Genomic DNA, 13,906 nt, shown 5'->3' with positions numbered 1-13,906 from the left:
TTGTAAAGGGAGAACATCTTAGGATACTCTCCCTCTTCAAGAGAATTCGACCTCGAATTTATAGCTTGAATACCTCCTGGGTCAAAAACAAATATATTGAATCCATCACATGTAACTTTAAATTTAAAGAGCACTTCACTTTTATTGGAAGAATTTGTTTGTTTTTCATTCCCTTTTGATTCGTGGACATAATCTTCGTTCCGAATCTCATAATTTCCTTCCCCTTGTTGAGAAAAAATTTCTTCATTGACTTTGTTTCCTTCATGACATAAAGAAGAAATGTTAGGAGATTGAACAATATTAGAAGAATTCCAACACTTAACTACACAAAGAAACTTAGAAGAAGGTACTAGTGTAATAGTAGGCCAAAATTTCAAACTATTTTTTTCTAGCTTTTCATTCTTACTCTCCTTTTTCTCTTCTTTTCTCTCGACTTCTTCAACACCTTCTTTTCTCTCTTCTTTTTCATTTACTTCTTTTTCATCACATTCTTTTTTTTTCTTCTTTTTCCTTTCTTTTCACTTCTTCCTCATGACTTTCTTTTTCTTCTATCTCTTTTTTATAATCATTTTGGATTTGAAAAAGATTTTCCTCTAGAATTTTGGAGATATCAGCCATTCCTCTATCAATTATTGCCATCATTTCCTCTCTCCTTTTTCTTTGTAACTCTCTAAGAGCAGAAGAAGGACTTGATCTTCTCTTGGTATCCTCAAGCATTTTTTCTCTCCATACTTTATCAAAATATTGGATTGAAGCTTCGATTTCTTGAGACATTTTTTTTATTTGTTTAATACTTCAAAAAGAAACTGAGAGGAAGAAATTTCAAGGATAGTATGGAAATGAAAAAGATTTCAAAATTGAAAAATAAAAATCAAAGGATAGATAACACCTGATTTGAACCTAAGCTCTGATTACGAAATGATGAAGGTCAGAAATTGTATAGGAATAAAAAGTAAAATAAAAATATGGGTTTGGGGAAAGGAATGGCAAAGAAGCCGTCACACTCACTTCCAATCCAAGAAGGAATGCTAAGCCATGAAGAATCGCCACAATGGTAAGGAAGCCATTGATAAGATTCGATAAACTTGGTTCAATCCAGAACCAAAAAAAAGAGAGTAAGCTCTCACAACACACAAAGTGTATTTTTTTTTATCAAAATTCTGCATATCTTATTCATTATTTTCGCCCCCTTTATATAGGTAATAGGCTAGAATGCTGAAAAGCTTACAATTATATCAAGATTAATGAAATAACTCTTATGTGGCTAATTATTGCAAGTAAGGTTACAAATTTATTGGTTTTGATTTAAGGTGGCTGAATCAATTCCTGAAGTTACACACTCATGGCTGTTAATTTTGGACAATTTGTAGCGTCCTTTCTCCTCCACATCATGCTCTTTAACTACTCAAATTAAGTGTTTCACCTGTTTTGCTTCAGCTCCTTCATTTAATCACGTCCTCCACTTTAATAAAATTTTACACCTTGATATATGCTGATTTTTCTTCTGACTCCAACATATGAAATGTAGATAATTTTGTAACCTTTCCAACACTTCAAAGATCACCTCAATCAGAGTTGCAGAGCTCTAGATATGATGAATACAAGACAGATACATAATGACCTACGAAAATAACAATTTGAACCAAAAATAATTTGATTCTTTTATTCCATAATGACTTTATTATTCTTGTAAAGGGAGAACATCTTAGGATACTCTCCCTCTTCAAGAGAATTCGACCTCGAATTTATAGCTTGAATACCTCCTGGGTCAAAAACAAATATATTGAATCCATCACATGTAACTTTAAATTTAAAGAGCACTTCACTTTTATTGGAAGAATTTGTTTGTTTTTCATTCCCTTTTGATTCGTGGACATAATCTTCGTTCCGAATCTCATAATTTCCTTCCCCTTCTTGAGAAAAAATTTCTTCATTGACTTTGTTTCCTTCATGACATAAAGAAGAAATGTTAGGAGATTGAACAATATTAGAAGAATTCCAACACTTAACTACACAAAGAAACTTAGAAGAAGGTACTAGTGTAATAGTAGGCCAAAATTTCAAACTATTTTTTTCTAGCTTTTCATTCTTACTCTCCTTTTTCTCTTCTTTTCTCTCGACTTCTTCAACACCTTCTTTTCTCTCTTCTTTTTCATTTACATCTTTTTCATCACATTCTTTTTTTTTCTTCTTTTTCCTTTCTTTTCACTTCTTCCTCATGACTTTCTTTTTCTTCTATCTCTTTTTTATAATCATTTTGGATTTGAAAAAGATTTTCCTCTAGAATTTTGGAGATATCAGCCATTCCTCTATCAATTATTGCCATCATTGTAACATCCCGCTCGTCAGCTAATGGAAATTTTATCTGTTAAATTTATCAGAGGACGAAAGTTCATGGAAAGTAAGTAGTGGGAGATATTTTATGACATGTCAGCATAATACGGGAAAAATATCAGAGTCGTTTTAAAAACGCTTAAGACAAGGGCAAAGTGGTATTTTCACGCCAAAGGATATTTATTTGGATTTGGTCTCAAAATCATTCATTTTCCATTCACTTTCTCTCTCTAGGGTTTGAGTTTGGCAATTGCTCTCCCCTCTCTCTAGAACTCACACGCCCTCCTTCCCTCTTTCTCTTCCTCAATTCTTCTCAAACTTCTTCCAAAATCATGAATCATGTTGTATAAGATTCCTTCAAGGTCTTTAGTTACTTGGAAGCTTGGGATTTGGTTTGATTTCCTTACTTCTCATCACCAAGAGAATCTAAAGAAGATAGGGTGATGATTGGAGCATTGTTTGAGCTTGGTAAGGTTCCTTCTTGGTCAAGAATTAAAGGAAAGATGATTTGAAGTGGGCTTGAAGAGCTAGAGTATGGATTGTGATACTTAGAGCTTTGGAAGCAAGCTAAGTTTCAATATGTGAAGTGATGAGGATGCTTGAAGCTTGGGGTCAAGTGCAAACATTAGAGGTGAGTTCTATAGGTAGAGTAACCTACCTTTGGGGTTGGATATTCATGTTTTGTGCTAGTTTAGCTTCTATGACATTTTATTGAACCTAAAGCCATGCCTTGTGATTACATGATAAATTGCCATGGAACTTGATCTTATATATGTTCTTGTAAGCTATTTTGAGTACATAAACTTGTTAACAATGTTTGGAATGAGTTGGTACATTTAGGAGATCGAAAATTGGAGTTTTGGGTCGAAAATGCCACGAACCCGCAGCCGAAACACGCAGGTTCGCAGCGCTGCGCCTGGACAAGGGCGCTAGGCGCCCAAAGTCAGAGAGGCCAGCGCTAGGCGCCCACTCTCTGGCGCCAGGCGCCCCTGACAGGGCAACTTTTGTGTTGTTTTGTGCTCGGGTGCTTGGGGCCAGTCGTGTGGGGGTCCGATGCGATCGTGTTGACGTATATTTTTACTGTTTTCACCTATTTTACAACTGGAACCATCTTGTCTTGGTTAAAACTTAGAATTTCTAAATGGTTTGTTACTTGGGTTATGGCATTTTGGGTCCTCGGAATTAATAGAAAATGTACCAATCATCCATGGAACTTGAATCGATAATCATGGCAATTTAACATGGGTCACGAAGATGACTCAAGAGAGTTTAAGCATGATGGGGTAGCAATGAACTAAGAAAGGGAATGTATGTAGAGCCTCGGCTTAGCTAGTCGAGAACTAGAATATAGCAAGAATCCCTAGAATGGTAAGACGCGAAGTGTAATCTCTTCGCACAAGAGCTAGTATTATTTAGCAAGTACGTAAGCCGTGGTTTGACTAGTTAGTCTCTCCACCATGATTAGGTATTAATATGAACCAGTAAGAGTTTACCACTAATCGGTTCGATTAAGGTTCCGAGGTAAACAATCAAGTATGTACATGTTTAACTTATATGCACGACAAGACTATGATTTAATAAGTGTAGGTGACATGTCTCTTGATATCCACATCAGGGGGATACAAGGGGTTCTCATTATGAGAACGATTCAAGCCGTAAGGGACCCGCATGTCACTGAGTAAGCAAGACGTAGGTGTTTGTGTCTCTTGTTATCCACGCCAGGGGGATACGGGAGGTTCTCGACCTAAGGGGAACGGTTCAAGCCGCAAGGGACCCGCACGACACCGAGGGAGTCCGATGTACGTACATCGGTCATGTATGGGATTGATTTCGGGGTTACTCCACCCGGGACTATCCGTAAAATGAATCAAGATAACATTGTTTTTTCAACGCTAACCAATATGAATGAACTTAGGTACGTTTATGTATGTTACGATTATGATTATGAACATGTATGAACTCATGTACGATTATGTATGGGAATAAGAGCATTAGATGCTTTAAGACAAGTATAAGTTATGTATATAGCAAGCTATGAACATGATACCGATGACGATCTTAAGTTCCCCTAATCGTCCGGTTTAGCATCGTGTCATGATTATGTTAGGATTAGGCCTCGATACATAAAGTGTAATCTTGGCAATGCGGTTTTAGGTTCCCCCTCGACCGCCATGACATGTATAGGTGAGAAGCCTATAACAAGTGAGATATGACTATGACGGCCCTAGTATGCACTACCGTCTAAGTATGCATGTCCCCATACACGTATAATCAACCGTCAGGTTGTAATGTAGACACGTGGTGACCGTAGGTTTCCCCTTGAGGTTGCCTATAGCCTAGGATTTAGGGGAACTCACTGAGACATTATGTCTCATCCCAATCCTTATTTGTTTCAGATAAGCAGGATGATGATTATGTATGTGCGGAGCCGGATGGATATTACTTCAAGAGTTCGTTCGTAAAGCTGCAGGACATTATGGACATCAAGGATGTATTTTTATGTATGGATGAGTTGTATTGTATTATGATTTTTACGAACGTAACTTGATGTAAATATTATTCATTCGAAGTTTTTAATTGTTGTATATTTTAATGTATCCAGTACTAATATTAACGCACGTGCCAGACTTTCTAGATACGTTTGGTATGGGTGTTACAATTGGTATCAGAGCAGGTCGATTCAGACCGTGCCTTGGGTCATTAAATTACAACAAAGGTAGTGGGACCATTGGGTTCCGGGTAGATGTTCTATTTGTTGTTGTTAGTTGAGCCTGATCAACTCAATTTAGCATTCAACGATTAGAACGGATGTCTGAGAACTGAATAGGACCCAGGAGGAATGAAGTATATGATGAAGAAGTTTGACCGTGCCAAAAGGTGGCCGGTGAATTAATCAAGTGGAAGTGTGAATCCTCCGGGAATGTAAGGTATGTTAAGAAGGAACGTTCCAACAATGTCAGGTAAGATGTTAGTGATACTTTATGTACCCGTAAGTGAAGAAGTTGGATATATGTATCTAACCATGACCAAAAGTTTCGGTAAGAATTGTTGTTGGAACGGATTTATGATATTCTAGAATGTCCGAATAAGGCTACAAGGTAGTAAGAGGTCGGCGTATGTTGACGGAGTCAGCGGGCTCTCAGGATAGCAATATGAGAATGAAGTTAAGGATTCAAGAGAAAGTTTTATGTTATCAGGAGTAAGGCATTGATTTCCGACGTGCCAAGAATTGTATCGAAAAAGGTTGATGATTGCCATGCATATGTTATAGAATATTTTACGACGATAGGAATGAATAATGTGCATTGTATACTTGAGGATAAGAATTTTATACAATAAATGTTTTCTGAAAAATAGAGTTGGAGAAGCTCACCAATAGCAAGCCTGGGACGAAATTTTTTTCGTTTTTATGAAACCTACTAGCTCGTTCCTATGGTTTGCAATGACTATTGGGGAGATGTCTTCACAATAATCTTTTATGTGATGAAAATAATTTATGACATCAAGTAATGAATGCATATCACATCCTACGATTTTTTTTTAAGGAAAAGGGCGTGGGCAACCATCAACGAAATCGATACGGTTTAAGGTAGCTTTGGGAGTCAATGTGTTAAGAGTCAAGAACGAGTTAAGATCAAGAGTATAGAAGTTCCGGCATTTAAAAGGAAAGTAACCAATATTTATGCATGAGGTATGAAGTAAGAAGTTAAAGCGGTGTAAAGTTATAAGAAATCAAAAGGTTCTCGGATTATATGGAATTATGGTGTATCTCTCGAACCTATGTTTTGCTTAATAGACTTGCTAAAGCTCGATATGATGTTGAGTTATAAAGTTTAAAAGAATTACGCATATGGGTGATTGAAGTTGACATTTTGAAAATTCATAAAAGTTTTTCTAGGAACCGGTTTGCTACGATACTCGTAGAGCGAGCTAGACTTATTAGAATCTAGAATTGATGACACGTATGTGTTATCAACTCGTTCTATGATTTTATAGCAACGGCCGGGACCTAAACTCAATATATTTATAAAGTAGAAAACCATCAACGTCAGTGACCCGTGCGCTAGTTTACGAAGTTTTCTTTAAAAGAAAAATTAATGAGCAAGCATTGGTATGATTAAGCAAAATATAATCCGCGAGAATGCGAAGGTACAAAGATTAGATGTTCAAGAAAGTTATGTTCAAGTGCTAGATGGGTTGTTAATGGAAATTGAGTTTACTCGAAAATAAGTTCAGATATGATATGTATGGTGAGTGCAACCAGCAAGAAGGTGAGGTTTACCCCCGAGTCAAGTGTTATGAGCATAAGATAAACCATCATTAGTTTTGAATTCACAAGACAAGTGTAAGGTTGTGATGTTGGTTACAACATGGAAGATCTTGAGAATAGTTCAAGAAGTTAGTATTTAAGTGGTAATTAGGAATATGAAGTCTCAGTCGCTCTAACGGATTAGAGTAATGGTTTAAACCAACTGGTGAGAATCAGAGTAGCGCCATGGAAGCTAATCGTTAATTATGAAACATGGAAGTTTTAGTATGTATGAATTTTAGTAAAGAATCAAAGCATCAAGAATGGCGACCGGTTTCGGAAAAGGTATTAACGCTCCAGCGATAACCGAATGAGTTAATGTGGAGAATCAAGTTAGTGTTCCGAAGAAGAGGAATAAGTTTATGTTAAGAGGTCCAAGGATTGTTTATGGATATGTAAGCGGTATGGCAAGTATGTATATCGGTGGAATAAGGAAAGAATTTATATTCGAAGTTAAGTATGTTATCATGAAAGGAGATGCAACTCTCGAGATGATGCAAGGAGAATCGTACTCTTGTATGTAATACTTGTTGAGTGAAAACGATACTTGTTAAGACATGTTAAGTCATGATTTTAAAACTTTTAAAAGTTAAGATTGGTATTATGGAACTTGGGAACGATGTTTTTATTTAAACTTATGGAATTATACATTTTTGAAACTGATGAGGTCCGTTATAAGTGGACTCACTTACGACGTACAAACTTCAGGACCAACTTGTCGTGGACAAGTTTTGGGAGAGTGGTTAAATCTTTTCCAAAAATATCGAAACTCGTCCGGTGGTTCTGTGGCACCTTTATACAATCAGTTTTAGAAATGATAAAATCTTTTTAGTCATGTATAAATTCGTTCCAAGAACCCGAATACCAAAATTTAAGAAAAAAAAAATTTCTTTAAGGAAGATTTTAGAACACGTATCGTTATCATTTAACAAGAGATGACACTTGAAAGTATGTACATGTTATGGAAACGACAACGTGCGTATGAAGTCAATAACAAGTAGGATACACAGAAGTGTGTTAAGAGTATACGATGTATGTGCAGGTGGATGTGCTAGTAAGTTTCAAGAGTATGTGAACCATGATGCTAATTAATAGATTATCAGATGAAGTGGTGAATTGATTTCACTTTTTCATGTCAAGCTATATAAGTTACCCTCAGTACGGATGATAAGATGCAATGAGATTGCAATGAGATCAAAAATTTCCTAAGGCTCTGAAATGAGATAAGTGATTCGTGGAACCGTCTATATGAGTAATGAATGTAAGAAGCATAAGTCGCAACGTGCGGTAAAGAAGATTATGTAGGCATGAAAATATATTTAATGTTGGAAGCAAGCACTGTAGGGCAAACCTGGTTTCCGGTAGGAATCCAGTTAAAAGGCAAATCCTGAGTGTACATGTTTATGATAAGATACTTTTATGAATGGTTTATGTTAAATGGGTAAGGTACGAATCCGAAACAATAAGCCTATGTGTAGCAAGGTAAGTTCCAAATCATGATATACTAAGATAACTCTAAGTTTGAGTGATATTAAGATCAAGAAGGCTATGTTTAGTTACATGTGGGTTAAGAACAAGAAGAGGACATGATGCGATAAACCCTTGGATATGTATGAATGGAAAAAAAAAATGTTTGACTCAGACTATAGATGATAAGTTTTTGTCATGAGGATTAATAGTTGGTCTCTAAATTTCGAGGACGAAATTTCTTTAAGGGGGGTAGAGTGTAACATCCCGCTCGTCAGCTAATGGAAATTTTATCTGTTAAATTTATCAGAGGACGAAAGTTCATGGAAAGTAAGTAGTGGGAGATATTTTATGACATGTCAGCATAATACGGGAAAAATATCAGAGTCGTTTTAAAAACGCTTAAGACAAGGGCAAAGTGGTATTTTCACGCCAAAGGATATTTATTTGGATTTGGTCTCAAAATCATTCATTTTCCATTCACTTTCTCTCTCTAGGGTTTGAGTTTGGCAATTGCTCTCCCCTCTCTCTAGAACTCACACGCCCTCCTTCCCTCTTTCTCTTCCTCAATTCTTCTCAAACTTCTTCCAAAATCATGAATCATGTTGTATAAGATTCCTTCAAGGTCTTTAGTTACTTGGAAGCTTGGGATTTGGTTTGATTTCCTTACTTCTCATCACCAAGAGAATCTAAAGAAGATAGGGTGATGATTGGAGCATTGTTTGAGCTTGGTAAGGTTCCTTCTTGGTCAAGAATTAAAGGAAAGATGATTTGAAGTGGGCTTGAAGAGCTAGAGTATGGATTGTGATACTTAGAGCTTTGGAAGCAAGCTAAGTTTCAATATGTGAAGTGATGAGGATGCTTGAAGCTTGGGGTCAAGTGCAAACATTAGAGGTGAGTTCTATAGGTAGAGTAACCTACCTTTGGGGTTGGATATTCATGTTTTGTGCTAGTTTAGCTTCTATGACATTTTATTGAACCTAAAGCCATGCCTTGTGATTACATGATAAATTGCCATGGAACTTGATCTTATATATGTTCTTGTAAGCTATTTTGAGTACATAAACTTGTTAACAATGTTTGGAATGAGTTGGTACATTTAGGAGATCGAAAATTGGAGTTTTGGGTCGAAAATGCCACGAACCCGCAGCCGAAACACGCAGGTTCGCAGCGCTGCGCCTGGACAAGGGCGCTAGGCGCCCAAAGTCAGAGAGGCCAGCGCTAGGCGCCCACTCTCTGGCGCCAGGCGCCCCTGACAGGGCAACTTTTGTGTTGTTTTGTGCTCGGGTGCTTGGGGCCAGTCGTGTGGGGGTCCGATGCGATCGTGTTGACGTATATTTTTACTGTTTTCACCTATTTTACAACTGGAACCATCTTGTCTTGGTTAAAACTTAGAATTTCTAAATGGTTTGTTACTTGGGTTATGGCATTTTGGGTCCTCGGAATTAATAGAAAATGTACCAATCATCCATGGAACTTGAATCGATAATCATGGCAATTTAACATGGGTCACGAAGATGACTCAAGAGAGTTTAAGCATGATGGGGTAGCAATGAACTAAGAAAGGGAATGTATGTAGAGCCTCGGCTTAGCTAGTCGAGAACTAGAATATAGCAAGAATCCCTAGAATGGTAAGACGCGAAGTGTAATCTCTTCGCACAAGAGCTAGTATTATTTAGCAAGTACGTAAGCCGTGGTTTGACTAGTTAGTCTCTCCACCATGATTAGGTATTAATATGAACCAGTAAGAGTTTACCACTAATCGGTTCGATTAAGGTTCCGAGGTAAACAATCAAGTATGTACATGTTTAACTTATATGCACGACAAGACTATGATTTAATAAGTGTAGGTGACATGTCTCTTGATATCCACATCAGGGGGATACAAGGGGTTCTCATTATGAGAACGATTCAAGCCGTAAGGGACCCGCATGTCACTGAGTAAGCAAGACGTAGGTGTTCGTGTCTCTTGTTATCCACGCCAGGGGGATACGGGAGGTTCTCGACCTAAGGGGAACGGTTCAAGCCGCAAGGGACCCGCACGACACCGAGGGAGTCCGATGTACGTACATCGGTCATGTATGGGATTGATTTCGGGGTTACTCCACCCGGGACTATCCGTAAAATGAATCAAGATAACATTGTTTGTTCAACGCTAACCAATATGAATGAACTTAGGTACGTTTATGTATGTTACGATTATGATTATGAACATGTATGAACTCATGTACGATTATGTATGGGAATAAGAGCATTAGATGCTTTAAGACAAGTATAAGTTATGTATATAGCAAGCTATGAACATGATACCGATGACGATCTTAAGTTCCCCTAATCGTCCGGTTTAGCATCGTGTCATGATTATGTTAGGATTAGGCCTCGATACATAAAGTGTAATCTTGGCAATGCGGTTTTAGGTTCCCCCTCGACCGCCATGACATGTATAGGTGAGAAGCCTATAACAAGTGAGATATGACTATGACGGCCCTAGTATGCACTACCGTCTAAGTATGCATGTCCCCATACACGTATAATCAACCGTCAGGTTGTAATGTAGACACGTGGTGACCGTAGGTTTCCCCTTGAGGTTGCCTATAGCCTAGGATTTAGGGGAACTCACTGAGACATTATGTCTCATCCCAATCCTTATTTGTTTCAGATAAGCAGGATGATGATTATGTATGTGCGGAGCCGGATGGATATTACTTCAAGAGTTCGTTCGTAAAGCTGCAGGACATTATGGACATCAAGGATGTATTTTTATGTATGGATGAGTTGTATTGTATTATGATTTTTACGAACGTAACTTGATGTAAATATTATTCATTCGAAGTTTTTAATTGTTGTATATTTTAATGTATCCAGTACTAATATTAACGCACGTGCCAGACTTTCTAGATACGTTTGGTATGGGTGTTACAATCATTTCCTCTCTCCTTTTTCTTTGTAACTCTCTAAGAGCAGAAGAAGGACTTGATCTTCTCTTGATATCCTCAAGCATTTTTTTATCTCCATACTTTATCAAAATATTGGATTGAAGCTTGGATTTCTTGAGACATTTTTTTTATTTGTTTAATACTTCAAAAAGAAACTGAGAGGAAGAAATTTCAAGGATAGTATGGAAATGAAAAAGATTTCAAAATTGAAAAATAAAAATCAAAGGATAGATAACACCTGATTTGAACCTAAGCTCTGATTACCAAATGATGAAGGTCAGAAATCGTAAAGGAATAAAAAGTAAAATAAAAATATGGGTTTGGGGAAAGGAATGGTAAAGAAGGCGTCACACTCACTTCCAATCCAAGAAAGAATGCTAAGCCATGAAGAATCGCCACAATGGTAAGGAAGCCATTGATAAGATTCGATAAACTTGGTTCAATCCAGAACCAAAAAAAAGAGAGTAAGCTCTCACAACACACAAAGTGTATTTTTTTTATCAAAATTCTGCATATCTTATTCATTATTTTCGCCCCCTTTATATAGGTAATAGGCTAGAATGCTGAAAAGCTTACAATTATATCAAGATTAATGAAATAACTCTTATGTGGCTAATTATTGCAAGTAAGGTTACAAATTTATTGGTTTTGATTTAAGGTGGCTGAATCAATTCTTGAAGTTACACACTCATGGCTGTTAATTTAGGACAAACATCGTCCTCTCTCCTCCACATCATGCTCTTCAACTACTCAAATTAAGTGTTTCAATTGTTTTGCTTCAGCTCCTTCATTTAATCACGTCCTCCACTTTAATCCCATTTTACACCTTGATATATGCTGATTTTTCTTCTGACTCCAACATATGAAATGTAGATAATTTTGTAACCTTTCCAACATTTCAAAGATCACCTCAATCAGAGTTGCAGAGCTCTAGATATGATGAATACAAGACAGATACATAATGACCTACGAAAATAACAATTTGAACCAAAAATAATTTGATTCTTTTATTCCATAATGACTTTATTATTCTTGTAAAGGGAGAACATCTTAGGATACTCTCCCTCATCAAGAGAATTCGACCTCGAATTTATAGCTTGAATACCTCCTGGGTCAAAAACAAATATATTGAATCCATCACATGTAACTTTAAATTTAAAGAGCACTTCACTTTTATTGGAAGAATTTGTTTGTTTTTCATTCCCTTTTGATTCGTGGACATAATCTTCGTTCCGAATCTCATAATTTCCTTCCACTTGTTGAGAAAAAATTTCTTCATTGACTTTGTTTCCTTCATGACATAAAGAAGAAATGTTAGGAGATTGAACAATATTAGAAGAATTCCAACACTTAACTACACAAAGCAACTTAGAAGAAGGTACTAGTGTAATAGTAGGCCAAAATTTCAAACTATTTTTTTTATCTTTTCATTATTACTCTCCTTTTTCTCTTCTTTTCTCTCGACTTCTTCAACACCTTCTTTTCTCTCTTCTTTTTCATTTACTTCTTTTTCATCACATTCTTTTTTTTTCTTCTTTTTCCTTTCTTTTCACTTCTTACTCATGACTTTCTTTTTCTTCTATCTCTTTTTTATAATCATTTTGGATTTGAAAGAGATTTTCCTCTAGAATTTTGGAGATATCAGCCATTCCTCTATCAATTATTGCCATCATTTCCTATCTCCTTTTTCTTTGTAACTCTCTAAGAGCAGAAGAAGGACTTGATCTTCTCTTGATATCCTCAAGCATTTTTTCTCTCCATACTTTATCAAAATATTGGATTGAAGCTTGGATTTCTTGAGACATTTTTTTTATTTGTTTAATACTTCAAAAATAAACTGAGAGGAAGAAATTTCAAGGATAGTATGGAAATGAAAAAGATTTCAAAATTGAAAAATAAAAATCAAAGGATAGATAACACCTGATTTGAACCTAAGCTCTGATTACCAAATGATGAACGTCAGAAATCGTATAGGAATAAAAAGTAAAATAAAAATATGGGTTTGGGGAAAGGAATGGTAAAGAAGGCGTCACACTCACTTCCAATCCAAGAAGGAATGCTAAGCCATGAAGAATCGCCACAATGGTAAGGAAGCCATTGATAAGATTCGATAAACTTGGTTCAATCCAGAACCAAAAAAAAGAGAGTAAGCTCTCACAACACACAAAGTGTATTTTTTTTTATCAAAATTCTGCATATCTTATTCATTATTTTCGCCCCCTTTATATAGGTAATAGGCTAGAATGCTGAAAAGCTTACAATTATATCAAGATTAATGAAATAACTCTTATGTGGCTAATTATTGCAAGTAAGGTTACAAATTTATTGGTTTTGATTTAAGGTGGCTGAATCAATTCCTGAAGTTACACACTCATGGCTGTTAATTTTGGACAATTTGTAGCGTCCTCTCTCCTCCACATCATGCTCTTCAACTACTCAAATTAAGTGTTTCACCTGTTTTGCTTCAGCTCCTTCATTTAATCACGTCCACCACTTTAATCAAATTTTACACCTTGATATATGCTGATTTTTCTTCTGACTCCAACATATGAAATGTAGATAATTTTGTAACCTTTCCAACACTTCAAAGATCACCTCAATCAGAGTTGCAGAGCTCTAGATATGATCAATACAAGACAGATACATAATGACCTACGAAAATAACAATTTGAACCAAAAATAATTTGATTCTTTTATTCCATATTGACTTTAGTATTCTTGTAAAGGGAGAACATCTTAGGATAGTCTCCCTCTTCAAGAGAATTCGACCTCGAATTTATAGCTTGAATACCTCCTGGGTCAAAAACAAATATATTGAATCCATCACATGTAACTTTAAATTTAAAGAGCACTTCACTTT

General features: G+C 36.3%; 2 long non-coding RNA genes across 2 annotated transcripts; both read left to right on the top strand.

Moving 5' to 3' along the window:
* The first annotated feature begins 2,548 nt into the window (after positions 1–2,548).
* Positions 2,549–4,972, top strand: LOC146937267 (uncharacterized). The gene is made up of 2 exons (XR_015033262.1): positions 2,549–2,965; positions 4,731–4,972. It is a non-coding gene; the product is annotated as an uncharacterized LOC146937267 (long non-coding RNA).
* Positions 4,973–8,465: 3,493 nt separating this feature from the next.
* LOC146937266 (uncharacterized) lies at positions 8,466–11,011 on the top strand. Its single transcript, XR_015033261.1, has 2 exons — positions 8,466–9,004; positions 10,770–11,011. It is a non-coding gene; the product is annotated as an uncharacterized LOC146937266 (long non-coding RNA).
* Positions 11,012–13,906: the final 2,895 nt, after the last annotated feature.

The sequence above is a fragment of the Medicago sativa genome, chromosome 3 (assembly GCF_051527215.1).
Source record: "Medicago sativa cultivar Bolivia chromosome 3, Bolivia_mono, whole genome shotgun sequence".
Classification (NCBI taxonomy): domain Eukaryota; kingdom Viridiplantae; phylum Streptophyta; class Magnoliopsida; order Fabales; family Fabaceae; genus Medicago; species Medicago sativa.
Note: the sequence above shows the minus strand (reverse complement) of the source record. Positions and strands in the feature narration are given on the sequence as shown.